The 15000-nt window shown below is 46.8% G+C and overlaps 1 pseudogene; it reads left to right on the top strand.

Moving 5' to 3' along the window:
- LOC135573593 (C-terminal-binding protein 2-like) overlaps window positions 1-14373 on the top strand; it is a 21646-nt pseudogene extending 7273 nt beyond the window's left edge.
- The last annotated feature ends 627 nt before the right edge of the window (window positions 14374-15000 follow it).

Below are 15000 nucleotides of genomic sequence, written 5' to 3'. Positions count from 1 at the left end.
ACAGGACAGGCCCAGGACTAGAACAGGACAGGCCCAGGACAAAGACAGGACAAGCCCAAGATAGGACAAGACAGGACCATACTTAGGACAAGACAGAGACAGGACAGGACAGGCCCAGACAAGACAGGACAGTCCCGGGACAAGACAGGACCCCAGGACAAGACAGGACAGGCAGGCCCAGAACCAAAACAGGACAGGCCCAGAGACAAGACAAGACACAGGCCCAGGACAAGACAGGACAGGCCCAGGACAAGACCCAGGACAGGCCTGGGACAAGACAGGACAGCCCAGGATTGACAGGCCAGGACAGACAGGACAGGCCTGGGACAAGACAGGACAGGCCCAGGACAAGACAGGACAGGCCCAAGACAAGGACAGGAGCCCAGGACAAGACAGGACAGGCCCAGGACATGCCCAAGACAGGACAGGCCCAGGACAAGACCAGGCCCAGGACAAGACAGGACAAGCCCAAGATAGGACAAGACAGGACATGCCCCAGGACAAGACAGGACAGGCCCAAGACAGGAACAGTCCCGGGACAAGTGGAACCCCAGGACAAGTGAGACAGACAGGACCCCAGGACAAAGACAGGACGAGGACCCAGAAGCCAAAATAGAGACAAGACAGGGCATGCCCAGGACAAGACAGGACAGGCCCAGATGACAAGCCCAGGACAAGACAGGCAGAGGACAAGATGAGACAGAGCCACAAGCCCAAGATAGGACAAGACAGGACATGCCCAGGACAAGACAGAACAGGCCCAAGACAAGTGAGACAGGCCCAGGACAAGGCAGGACAGTCCCGGACGAGACAGAGCCCAGAGGACAAAGAGCAGGCCCAGGACAAGACAGGACAGGCCCCAGGACAAGACACAAGATTGAGACAGGCCCAGGACAGGCCCAGACAGGACAGGCCCAGGACAAGACTGGACAGGCCCAGGACATGCCCAGGACAAGACAGGACAGGCCCCAGGGACAAGACAGGACAGGCCCAGGACAAGACAGGACAGGCCCAGGACAAGACAGGGACGGCCAGGCCCAGGCCTGGGACAGACAGGACATGGCCCAGGACAAGACAGGACAGGCCCAGAATGGCCTGGGACAGACAGGACAGGCCCAGGACAAGACCCCCAGGACAAGACAGGACAGGCCCAGGACAAGACAGGACAGGCCCAGGACAAGACAGGACACACATTATGGCTTGGCTATTTGTAAGGTGATGTGTGTGTTGATGTTAGCTGACCATGCTCTCTCCTCTGTCTCTGTGGGTCGTTGGTCAGGCGGTGGCTGTGCGGGCCAAGAGTGTTTGGCTTCAACGTGATCTTCTCGGCCCTACAGGGCCCGGCAGGCGTTCCTGGGTCAGCGTGTCTACACCACAAGACCTGCTCTACCAGTCAGACTGCGTGTCTCTGCACAGCCTGAGCGAACACAACCACCATCTCATCAGCGACTTCACCATCAAACAGGTAGGGAGGACAGCTGACCTTTGACCTTTATGGTAACTCACTGACTCCCAGTCAGTTATTAATATGGGTTATTAATTTATAACATAGTTATTAATATGGGTTATTAATTCCTATAGTTATTAATATGAGTTATTAATTCATATAGTTATTAATATAGATTTAGTTATTAATTCATATAGTTATTAATATGAGTTATTAATTCATATAGTTATTAATATAGGTTATTAATTAATATTAATTTATTAATATGAGTTATAAATTCATATAGTTATTAATATGGATTATTAATTAATATGGATAATAATAAACTTATTCATTCCCATGTTATTAATATGGTAATGTTTATTAAAGTGACATATAGTTATTAATATGAGTTCCATTAATTCATTAGTCCATTTATTAAAGTGGGTTATTAAAGTGGCCCAGTGATCCATTTTATTAGTGGCCAGTGATCCATTATTAAGTGGCCAGTGATGCATTTATTAAAGTGGCCAGTGATCCATTTATTAAAGTGACTGGTAATCCATTTATTAAAGTGACTAGTGATCTGACAAAGTGACTAGTGATCCATTTATTAAAGTGACCAGTGATCCATATGATATGAGTAATGTAAACATTATTAAAGTGACTAGTGATCCATTTATTAAAGTGACTAGTGATCCATTTATTAAAGTGGCCAGTGATCCATTTATTAAAGTGGCCAGTGATCCATTTATTAAAGTGGCCAGTGATCCATTTATTAAAGTGGCCAGTGATCCATTTATTAAAGTGGCCAGTGATCCATTTATTAAAGTGGCCAGTGATCCATTTATTAAAGTGACTAGTGATCCATTTATTAAAGTGACTAGTGATCCATTTATTAAAGTGGCCAGTGATCCATTTATTAAAGTGACTAGTGATCCATTTATTAAAGTGGCCAGTGATCCATTTATTAAAGTGACTAGTGATCCATTTATTTAAGTGGCCAGTGATTTGGTCTCAATGTTGGCAGCAGCCTCTCTGAGTTAGTGATTTATGTTTAACAGTCTAATTGCCTTGAGATAGAAGCTGTTTTTCAGTCTCTCGGTCCCAGCTTTGATGCAGCTGTACTGACCTCACCTTCTGGATGATAGCGGGGTGAACAGGCAGTGGCTCGGGTGGTTGTTGTCCTTGATGATCTTTATGGCCTTCCTGTGACATCGGGTGGTGTAGGTGTCCTGGAGGGCAGATAGTTGCCCCCGGTGATGCGTTGTGCAGACCTCACCACCCTCTGGAGAGCCTTACGGTTGTGGGCGGAGCAGTTGCCGTACCAGGCAGTGATACAGCCCGACAGGATGCTCTCAATTGTACATCTGTAAAAGATTGTGAGGTTCTTAGGTGACAAGCCAAATTTCTTAAGCCTCCTTTCCTTTCCTACTGCTTAGAGCTGCTATCAATACAACAATACCCCATCTAGTCTGCCACCTGGTGGAGGAGGGGAGAATTACACCTCTTATCTCAGTTTCCTCTGACTCTCTCAGGTTGACTTCACTGCTCAGAGCTGCTGTCAAAACTACAATACCCCATCTGGTCTGTCTGCTCTGCCACCTGGTGGAGGAGAGGAGAATTACATCTCTTATCTCAGTTTCCTCTTATTTTCTGTGTTTCTATTCTTTCTGGTTGACTTCACATCTGAGGAGACAGAGAGAGAGAGAGCATTGAAGAGCTGTCTGAAGGAGAACAACAGAATAGAGAGGCTCTATCTCTTAACCCAGTTCTTAACTCCTCTCCTGTGTCTTCTTCGTTGTTCTCTCAAGCCTGCATCTTCTTATCGTGTGTGTGTGTGTGTGTGTGTGTGTGTGTGTGTGTGTGTGTGTGTGTGTGTGTGTGTGTGTGTGTGTGTGTGTGTGTGTGTGTGTGTGTGTGTGTGTGTGTGTGTGTAATAAAAGGATGACTGACAGTGCGAGGGCTTTTCATGTCGTGGATTTAAGGGATTACAGTTTCTTCCAAGAATATTAATTGGATTTTTCTGGAGCTGTTGTTTTTCTCGCTAGCAGTTTTTGATTTATTTTTGTTGTGTAGTATAGTTATCAACTGTCATCTTGTCCTCAACGTAGTGCACTATCAAGGGAATAGAGTTCCATTTGGGAAACACGCATCTACAGCCAACTATGTGAGCTGAGCCAAGTAGTGCACTATCAAGGGAATAGGGTCCCATTTGAAATGTCCCCATCTACAGCCAACTCTGTGAGCTGAGCCAAGTAGTGCACTATCAAGGGAATAGGGTTCAATTTGGGACGTACTCAAGCACACAACTCTTAAAGCACTTTTGACAGTCATCCTTCAGAGCTGATTTTCCTCAGGTGTAGATGTGTCTCCATGGGGATGAGACAGACATATTTGCGTATGCGTGTGCATGTGTTGCCCAGGTGCTCGGCTCGTCATGTCTTCAGTAGACCATTCAGTGGAGCGTCAAAGACATTCTAGGCTCTTCTACAGCTCTGTCAGTAGGTCATCTCTATTCTAGTCTCTCTTCTCCAGCTCTATCAGTAGGTCATCTCTATTATAGTCTCTCTTCTCCAGCTCTATCAGTAGGTCATCTCTATTATAGTCTCTCTTCTCCAGCTCTATCAGTAGGTCATCTCTATTCTAGACTCTCTTCTCCAGCTCTATCAGTAGGTCATCTCTATTCTAGTCTCTCTTCTACAGCTCTATCAGTAGGTCATCTCTATTATAGACTCTCTTCTCCAGCTCTATCAGTAGGTCATCTCTATTCTAGTCTCTCTTCTCCAGCTCTATCAATAGGTCATCTCTATTCTAGTCTCTCTTCTCCAGCTCTATCAGTAGGTCATCTCTATTATAGACTCTCTTCTCCAGCTCTATCAGTAGGTCATCTCTATTCTAGTCTCTCTTCTCCAGCTCTATCAGTAGGTCATCTCTATTCTAGTCTCTCTTCTACAGCTCTATCAGTAGGTCATCTCTATTATAGTCTCTCTTCTCCAGCTCTATCAGTAGGTCATCTCTATTCTAGTCTCTTTCTCAAGCTCTATCAGTAGGTCATCTCTGTTATAGACTCTCTTCTCAGCTCTATCAGTAGGTCATCTCTATTCTAGTCTCTTTCTCCAGCTCTATCAGTAGGTCATCTCTATTCTAGTCTCTCTTCTACAGCTCTATCAGTAGGTCATCTCTATTCTAGTCTCTCTTCTCCAGCTCTATCAGTAGGTCATCTCTATTCTAGTCTCTCTTCTCCAGCTCTATCAGTAGGTCATCTCTATTATAGACTCTCTTCTCCAGCTCTATCAGTAGGTCATCTCTATTCTAGTCTCTCTTCTCCAGCTCTATCAGTAGGTCATCTCTATTCTAGTCTCTCTTCTCCAGCTCTATCAGTAGGTCATCTCTATTCTAGTCTCTCTTCTACAGCTCTATCAGTAGGTCATCTCTATTCTAGTCTCTCTTCTCCAGCTCTATCAGTAGGTCATCTCTATTAAGATACTTAACAGTAGGACGCAAACAAATTCTTTGTAAAAACTACATGTTGGTGGCGCTCCTCTTTAGATCAAATCAACCCCCTCTACTCTCTCTTATCTTTCTCTCCCCTACCCCCCCCTCTACTCTCTTATCTTTCTCTCCCCTGCCCCCCCCTCTACTCTCTCTTATCTTTCTCTCCCCCTCTCTACTCTCTCTTATCTTTCTCCCCCCTCTATTCTCTCTCTTATCTTTCTCTCCCCCTACTCTCTCTTATCTTTCTCCCCCCTCTACTCTCTCTTATCTTTCTCCCCCCTCTATTCTCTCTCTTATCTTTCTCTCCCCCCTACTCTCTCTTATCTTTCTCCCCCACTCTATTCTCTCTCTTTATCTTTCTCTCCCCCTCTACTCTCTCTTATCTTTCCCCCCCCATCTATTCTCTCTCTTATCTTTCTCTCCCCCTCTACTCTCTCTTATCTTCTCTCCCCCTCTATTCTCTCTCTTATCTTTCTCCCCCTCTTCTAGATGCTCCAGGGCGTTCTGGTGAATGCAGCGCGGGGAGGGCTGGTGGATGAGAGGCCCTGGCTCAGGCCCTGAAGGAGGGGATCGTGGCGCCTGCCCTGGACGTGCACGAGATAGAACCCTTCAGGTGAGACACACAGTGCACGGATAGATCTTTCCCTTCAGGTGAGACTTCACAGTGCGAGATAGAACCCTTCAGGTGAGACACACAGTGCCGAGATAGAACCCTTCAGGTGAGACACACAGTGCACGAGATCGAACCCTTCCAGGTGAGACACACAGTGCACGAGATAGAACCCTTCAGGTGAGACACACACAGTGCTGATCCCTTCAGGTGAGACACACAGTGCATGAGATAGAACCCTTCAGGTGAGACACACAGTGGATGAGGATATAGTTTACCTGACAGTAACACCTCAGTATAGTTTACCTTCGACAGTAACACCTCAGTATAGTTTACCTGACAGTAACACCTCAGTATAGTTTACCTGACAGTAACACATCAGTATGGTTTACCTGACAGTAACACCTCAGTATAGTTCACCTGACAGTAACACCTCAGTATAGTTCACCTGACAGTAACACCTCCTAACACCTCAGTATAGTTTACCTGACAGTAACACCTCAGTATAGTTCACCTGACAGTAACACCTCAGTATAGTTTACCTGACAGTAACACCTCAGTATGGTTTACCTGACAGTAACACCTCAGTATAGTTTACCTGACAGAACCCTCAGTATAGTTTACCTGACAGTAACACCTCAGTATAGTTTACCTGACAGTAACACCTCAGTATAGTTTACCTGACAGTAACACATCAGTATAGTTTACCTGACAGTAACACCTCAGTATAGTTTACCTGACAGTAACACCTCAGTATAGTTTACCTGACAGTAACACCTCAGTATAGTTTACCTGACAGTAACACCTCAGTATAGTTTACCTGACAGTAACACCTCAGTATAGTTTACCTGACAGTAACACCTCAGTATAGTTTACCTGACAGTAACACTTCAGTATAGTTTACCTGACAGTAACACCTCAGTATAGTTTACCTGACAGTAACACCTCAGTATAGTTTACCTGACAGTAACACCTCAGTATAGTTTACCTGACAGTAACACCTCAGTATAGTTTACCTGACAGTAACACCTCAGTATAGTTTACCTGACAGTAACACCTCAGTATAGTTTACCTGATCGTAACACCTCAGTATAGTTTACCTGACAGTAACACATCAGTATAGTTTACCTGATCGTAACACCTCAGTATAGTTTACCTGACAGTAACACCTCAGTATAGTTTACCTGACAGTAACACATCAGTATAGTTTACCTGACAGTAACACCTCAGTATAGTTATGTTGTCAGGGAGTTGTGTTGTCAGGGAGTTATGGTGTCAGGCGATATGTTGTCAGGGAGATATGTTGTCAGGGAGTTATGGTGTCAGGGAGTTATGTTGTTAGACGATATGTTGTCAGGCAGTTATGTTGTCAGGCAATATGTTGTCAGGGAGTTATGTTGTCAGGGAGATATGTTGTCAGGGAGTTATGTTGTCAGGGAGATATGTTGTCAGGGAGATATGTTGTCAGGGAGATATGTTGTCAGGGAGTTATGTTGTCAGGGAGTTGTGTTGTCAGGGAGTTATGGTGTCAGGCGATATGTTGTCAGGGAGATATGTTGTCAGGGAGTTATGGTGTCAGGGAGTTATGTTGTTAGGCGATATGTTGTCAGGGAGTTATGTTGTCAGGCAATATGTTGTCAGGGAGTTATGTTGTCAGGGAGATATGGTGTCAGGGAGATATGTTGTCAGGGAGTTATGTTGTCAGGCAATATGTTGTCAGGGACATATGTTGTCAGGGAGATATTGTGTCAGGGAGATATGTTGTCAGGGAGATATGTTGTCAGGCAATATGTTGTCAGGGAGTTATGTTGTCAGGGAGATATGGTGTCAGGGAGATATGTTGTCAGGGAGTTATGTTGTCAGGCAATATGTTGTCAGGGAGATATGTTGTCAGGGAGTTCTGGTTCTGTGAACACACATCAACAAGACGTCAACAGAGGACCTGTAATCCCACACTACAGTGGCTCATATCAGTGACACCTTCACACACTACCCTTGGACCAGGGCACGGAGGGTGAGTTGGGAGGACTGAGGGAAGAAGAAGGAGAGGAAGTCTCAGCATCTCAGGGATGGAGAGGAGATGATGAGATGAGATGAGGAGATGAAGAGAGGAATGAAGAGAGGAGGAAATGAAGGGAGGAGATGAAAGGAGGAGATGAGGAAAGGAGATTAGATGAAGAGGCCACTGCCTGATTTGGGTCTGATACTTGTTCTCTCTACAACCACCCCTCCACCCCCAACCCTCCCCTCTCTCTAGTTTTGCTACAGGCCCTCTGAAGGATGCTCCCAACCTGATCTGTACACCACACAGCCTGGTACAGTGAACAGGCTTCTCTGGAGATGAGAGAGGCAGCTGCCACCAGAGATACGAAGAGCCATCAGCGGTACGCCTGTTCCCCAGCACCTCACTGGTCAGGAAGCCTGTTCCCCAGCACCTCACTAGACCGGAACCCTGTTCCCAGCACCTCACTAGTCAGGAACCCTGTTCCCAGCACCTCACTAGTCAGGAACCCTGTTCCCAAGCACCTCACTAGTCAGGAACCATGTTCCCCAGCACCTCACTAGTCAGGAACCCTGTTCCCAGCACCTCACTAGACAGGAACCCTGTTCCCCAGCACCTCACTAGTCAGGAACCATGTTCCCAGCAGCTCACTAGTCAGGAACCCTGTTCCTCAGCACCTCACTAGTCAGGAACCCTGGTCCCCAGCACCTCACTAGTCAGGAACCATGTTCCTCAGCACCTCACCAGTCAGGAACCCTGTTCCCCAGCACCTCACCAGTCAGGAACCCTGTTCCTCAGCACCTCACCAGTCAGGAACCCTGTTCCCCAGCACCTCACCAGTCAGGAACCCTGGTCCCCAGCACCTAACCAGTCAGGAACCCTGGTCCCCAGCACCTCACTAGACAGGAACCCTGTTCCCCAGCACCTCACTAGTCAGGAACCCTGTTCCCAAGCACCTCACTAGTCAGGAACCATGTTCCCCAGCACCTCACTAGTCAGGAACCCTGTTCCCCAGCACCTCACTAGACAGGAACCCTGTTCCCCAGCACCTCACTAGTCAGGAACCCTGTTCCCCAGCACCTCACTAGTCAGGAACCCTGTTCCCAAGCACCTCACTAGTCAGGAACCATGTTCCCAGCACCTCACTAGTCAGGAACCCTGTTCCCAGCACCTCACTAGACAGGAACCCTGTTCCCCAGCACCTCACTAGTCAGGAACCATGTTCCCCAGCAGCTCACTAGTCAGGAACCCTGTTCCTCAGCACCTCACTAGTCAGGAACCCTGGTCCCCAGCACCTCACTAGTCAGGAACCATGTTCCTCAGCACCTCACCAGTCAGGAACCCTGTTCCCCAGCACCTCACCAGTCAGGAACCCTGTTCCTCAGCACCTCACCAGTCAGGAACCCTGTTCCCCAGCACCTCACCAGTCAGGAACCCTGGTCCCCAGCACCTAACCAGTCAGGAACCCTGGTCCCCAGCACCTCACTAGACAGGAACCCTGTTCCCCAGCACCTCACTAGACAGGAACCCTGTTCCCCAGCACCTCACTAGACAGGAACCCTGTTCCCCAGCACCTCACTAGACAGGAACCCTGTTCCCCAGCACCTCACTAGTCAGGGACCCTGTTCCCCAGCACCTCACTAGTCAGGAACCCTGGTCCCCAGCACCTCACTAGTCAGGAACCCTGTTCCCCAGCACCTCACTAGTCAGGAACCATGTTCCCCAGCACCTCACTAGTCAGGAACCCTATTCCCCAGCACCTCACCAGTCAGGGACCCTGTTCCCCAGCACCTCACTAGTCAGGAACCCTGTTCCTCAGCACCTCACTAGTCAGGAACCCTGTTCCCCAGCACCTCACTAGTCAGGAACCCTGTTCCGCAGCACCTCACTAGTCAGGAACCCTGTTCCCCAGCACCTCACTAGTCAGGAACCCTGGTCCCCAGCACCTCACTAGACAGGAACCCTGTTCCCCAGCACCTCACTAGTCAGGAACCCTGTTCCCTAGCACCTCACTAGTCAGGAACCCTGTTCCCCAGCACCTCACTAGTCAGGAACCATGTTCCCCAGCACCTCACTAGTCAGGAACCCTGTTCCCCAGCACCTCACTAGACAGGAACCCTGTTCCCCAGCACCTCACTAGTCAGGAACCCTGTTCCCCAGCACCTCACTAGTCAGGAACCATGTTCCTCAGCACCTCACTAGTCAGGAACCCTGTTCCCCAGCACCTCACCAGTCAGGAACCCTGTTCCTCAGCACCTCACTAGTCAGGAACCCTGGTCCCCAGCACCTCACTAGTCAGGAACCCTGTTCCTCAGCACCTCACTAGACAGGAACCCTGTTCCCCATCACCTCATTAGTCAGGAACCCTGTTCCCCAGCACCTCATTAGTCAGGAACCCTGTTCCTCAGCACCTCACTAGTCAGGAACCCTGTTCCCCAGCACCTCACTAGTCAGGAACCCTGTTCCCCAGCACCTCACTAGTCAGGAACCCTGTTCCCCAGCACCTCACTAGTCAGGAACCCTGTTCCTCAGCACCTCACTAGTCAGGAACCTTGTTCCCCAGCACCTCACTAGTCAGGAACCCTGTTCCTCAGCACCTCACTAGACAGGAACCCTGTTCCCCAGCACCTCACTAGTCAGGAATAGGGCTGTAGTATAAAGTAGTGTACTATATAGGGAATAGGGCTGTAGTATAAAGTAGTGTACTATATAGGGAATAGGGCTGTAGTATAAAGTAGTGCACTATATAGGGAATGGTGCTGTAGTATAAAGTAGTGCACTATATAGGGAATAGGGCTGTAGTATAAAGTAGTGTACTATATAGGGAATAGGGCTGTAGTATAAAGTAGTGCACTATATAGGGAATAGGGCTGTAGTATAAAGTAGTGCACTATATAGGGAATAGGGCTGTAGTATAAAGTAGTGCACTATATAGGGAATAGGGCTGTAGTATAAAGTAGTGCACTATATAGGGAATAGGGCTGTAGTATAGAGTAGTGTACTATATAGGGAATAGGGCTGTAGTATAAAGTAGTGCACTATACAGGGAACAGGTTGCCATTTGGGATCCAGATCCTTGCCTCCCAGAAACATCCACATTGTGAAATAACAACTTTAATTAGTGATTGTGTTGCTAGGCAACACTACCGGTCAAAGGTTTTAAAACACCTACTCATTTAAGGGTTTTTATTTTATTTGTTACTATTTTCTACATTGTAGAATAATTGTGAAAACAATAAAACTATGAAATAACACATGTGGAATCATGTCGTAACCAAACGAAAGTGTTAAACAAATCAAATATATATTTTATATTTGAGATTCTTCATATAGCCGCCCTTTGTCTTGATGACAACTTTGCACACTCTTGGCATTCTCTCAACCAGCTTCATGAGCTAGTCACCTGGAATGCATTTCAATTGACATGTGTGCCCTGTTTAAAAGTTAATTCGTGGAATTTCTATCCTTCTTAAGCTAACATCTACCCATTCCATAGCTAACATCTCTCCATCCCATAGCTAACATCTACCCATCCCATAGCTAACATCTCTCCATCCCATAGCTAACATCCATCCCATAGCTAACATCTCTCCATCCCATAGCTAACATCTCTCCATCCCATAGCTAGCATCTACCCATCCCATAGCTAACATCTCTCCATCCCATAGCTAACATCTCTCCATCCCATAGCTAACATCTCTCCATCCCATAGTTAACATCTCTCCATCCCATAGTTAACATCTCTCCATCCCATAGCTAGCATCTACCCATTCCATAGCTAACATCTCTCCATCCCATAGCTAACATCTCTCCATCCCATAGCTAACATCTCTCCATCCCATAGTTAACATCTCTCCATCCCATAGTTAACATCTCTCCATCCCATAGCTAACATCTCTCCATCCCATAGCTAGCATCTACCCATCCCATAGCTAACATCTCTCCATCCCATAGCTAACATCTCTCCATCCCATAGCTAACATCTCTCCATCCCATAGTTAACATCTACCCATCCCATAGCTAACATCTACCCATCCCATAGCTAACATCTACCCATCCCATAGCTAACATCTCTCCATCCCATAGCTAACACCTCTCCATCCATAGCTAACATCTCTCCATCCCATAGTTAACATCTCTACATCCCATAGCTAACATCTACCCATCCCATAGTTAACATCTCTCCATCCATAGCTAACACTCTCCATCCCATAGTTAACATCTCTCCATCCCATAGTTAACATCTCTACCATCCCATAGCTAACATCTACCCATCCCATAGCCAACATCTACCCATCCATAGCTAACATCTCTCCATCCATAGTTAACATCTACCCATCCCATAGCTAACATCTACCCATCCCATAGTTAACATCTCTCCATCCCATAGCTAACATCTACCCATCCCATAGCTAACATCTACCCATCCCATAGCTAACATCTACCCATCCCATAGCTAACATCTACCCATCCCATAGCTAACATCTCTCCATCCCATAGTTAACATCTACCCATCCCATAGCGAACATCTCTCCATCCCATAGCTAACATCTCTCCATCCCATAGCGAACATCTCTCCATCCCATAGCTAACATCTCTCCATCCCATAGCTAACATCTCTCCATCCCATAGCTAGCATCTACCCATTCCATAGCTAACATCTCTCCATCCCATAGCTAACATCTCTCCATCCCATAGTTAACATCTCTCCATCCCATAGCTAACATCTCTCCATCCCATAGCTAGCATCTACCCATCCCATAGCTAACATCTCTCCATCCCATAGCTAACATCTCTCCATCCCATAGCTAACATCTCTCCATCCCATAGTTAACATCTACCCATCCCATAGCTAACATCTACCCATCCCATAGCTAACATCTACCCATCCCATAGCTAACATCTCTCCATCCCATAGCTAACACCTCTCCATCCCATAGCTAACATCTCTCCATCCCATAGTTAACATCTCTCCTACCCATCCCATAGCTAACATCTACCCATCCCATAGTTAACATCTCTCCATCCCATAGCTAACACCTCTCCATCCCATAGTTAACATCTCTCCATCCCATAGTTAACATCTCTCCTACCCATCCCATAGCTAACATCTACCCATCCCATAGCTAACATCTACCCATCCCATAGCTAACATCTCTCCATCCCATAGTTAACATCTACCCATCCCATAGCTAACATCTACCCATCCCATAGTTAACATCTCTCCATCCCATAGCTAACATCTACCCATCCCATAGCTAACATCTACCCATCCCATAGCTAGCATCTACCCATCCCATAGCTAACATCTCTCCATCCCATAGCTAACATCTCTCCATCCCATAGTTAACATCTCTCCATCCCATAGCTAACATCTCTCCGTCCCATAGTTAACATCTCTCCATCCCATAGTTAACATCTCTCCGTCCCATAGCTAACATCTCTCCATCCCATAGCTAACATCTCTCCATCTCTCCATCCCATAGTTAACATCTACCCATCCCATAGCTAACATCTCTCCATCCCATAGTTAACATCTCTCCGTCCCATAGTTAACATCTCTCCATCCCATAGTTAACATCTCTCCGTCCCATAGCTAACATCTCTCCATCCCATAGCTAACATCTCTCCATCTCTCCATCCCATAGCTAACATCTCTCCATCCCATAGCTAACATCTCTCCATCCCATAGCTAACATCTCTCCGTCCCATAGCTAACATCTCTCCATCCCATAGCTAACATCTCTCCATCCCATAGCTAACATCTCTCCATCCCATAGCTAACATCTCTCCATCCCATAGCTAACATCTCTCCGTCCCATAGCTAACATCTCTCCATCCCATAGCTAACATCTCTCCATCTCTCCATCCCATAGCTAACATCTCTCCATCCCATAGCTAACATCTCTCCATCCCATAGCTAACATCTCTCCATCCCATAGTTAACATCTACCCATTCCTTCCTTTATCTCCTCTCATTTTAATCACTCTACAAGTTATGGCTTCATTTTGTCTGTGTGATGATTCAGGTTACCTCTCTCTGTCTCTGTCTTTACCTCTCTCTGTCTTTACCTCTCTCTGTCTTTACCTCTCTCTCTGTCTTTACCTCTCTCTGTCTCTGTCTTTACCTCTCTCTCTGTCTTTACCTCTCTCTGTCTCTGTCTTTACCTCTCTCTCTGTCTTTACCTCTCTCTGTCTTTACCTCTCTCTCTGTCTTTACCTCTCTCTGTCTCTTTCTTTACCTCTCTCTGTCTCTCTCTTTACCTCTCTCTCTGTCTTTACCTCTCTCTGTCTCTGTCTTTACCTCTCTCTCTGTCTTTACCTCTCTCTCTGTCTTTACCTCTCTCTGTCTTTACCACTCTCTCTGTCTTTACCTCTCTCTGTCTCTTTCTTTACCTCTCTCTGTCTCTTTACCTCTCTCTCTGTCTTTACCTCTCTCTCTGTCTCTTTCTTTACCTCTCTGTCTTTACTCTCTCTGTCTTTACCTCTCTATCTCTCTTGCTCTCTCTCTGTCTTTACCTCTCTCTCTGTCTTTACCTCTCTCTCTGTCTTTACCTTTCTATCTCTTTTACCTCTCTCTCTCTTTACGTCTCTCTCTGTCTTTACCTCTCTCTCTGTCTTTACCTCTCTCTCTCTCCACGTTTCTAAATCTATCTCCCTCTCCCTCCTCCATCTCCCCACTTTCTCTCTCTCTCCCTCCCTCTCTCCATCGCAGGCCGCATCCCCGACAGCCTAAGAAACTGTGTGAATAAGGAGTTCTTTGTGACCACAGGACCGTGGGCAGTAATGGACCAGCAAGGTGTCCACCCAGAGCTCAATGGCACCGCCTACAGGTAGGCTGAGGAAGCACAGCGACAAGTGTGACATCTACTGTGTGTGTTTTGCTTCAGGATTATCCCTTACACACACAAACACACACACACATATACACACACACACATTGCTCATTTCACCACCTGTTCCTGGAGAGAGACCCTCCTGTAGGTTTTAACTCCAACCCTGTTCCCGGAGAGAGACCCTCATGTAGGTTTTAACTCCAACCCTGTTCCTGGAGAGAGACCCTCCTGTAGGTTTTAACTCCAACCCTGTTCCTGGAGAGATACCATTTTAACAGGACAACTCTAGTAACAGGACAGCTGTAGTAACAGGGTCTAGTAACATGGTCTAGTAACAGGGTAACAGGGTAAATATGGTCTAGTAACAGGGTAACAGGGTCTAGTAACAGGGTAACAGGGTCTAGTAACAGGGTCTAGTAACAGGTAACAGGGTCTAGTAACATGGTCTAACAGGGTAACAGGGTCTAGTAACAGGGTAACAGGGTCTAGTAACATGGTCTAGTAACAGGCCCCCAAATAACAGGTAACAGTGGCTCAGTAACAGGGTCTCGTAGCAGGGTAACAGGGGTCCAGTAACAGGGTCTAGTAACAGGTAACAGAGATTCTAGTAACAGGGTCTAGTAACAGG

Source organism: Oncorhynchus nerka, linkage group LG10 (assembly GCF_034236695.1).
Source record: "Oncorhynchus nerka isolate Pitt River linkage group LG10, Oner_Uvic_2.0, whole genome shotgun sequence".
NCBI lineage: Eukaryota > Metazoa > Chordata > Actinopteri > Salmoniformes > Salmonidae > Oncorhynchus > Oncorhynchus nerka.
The sequence above is the reverse complement of the archived record's forward strand: the minus strand, read 5'-3'. Positions and strand labels throughout refer to the sequence as shown.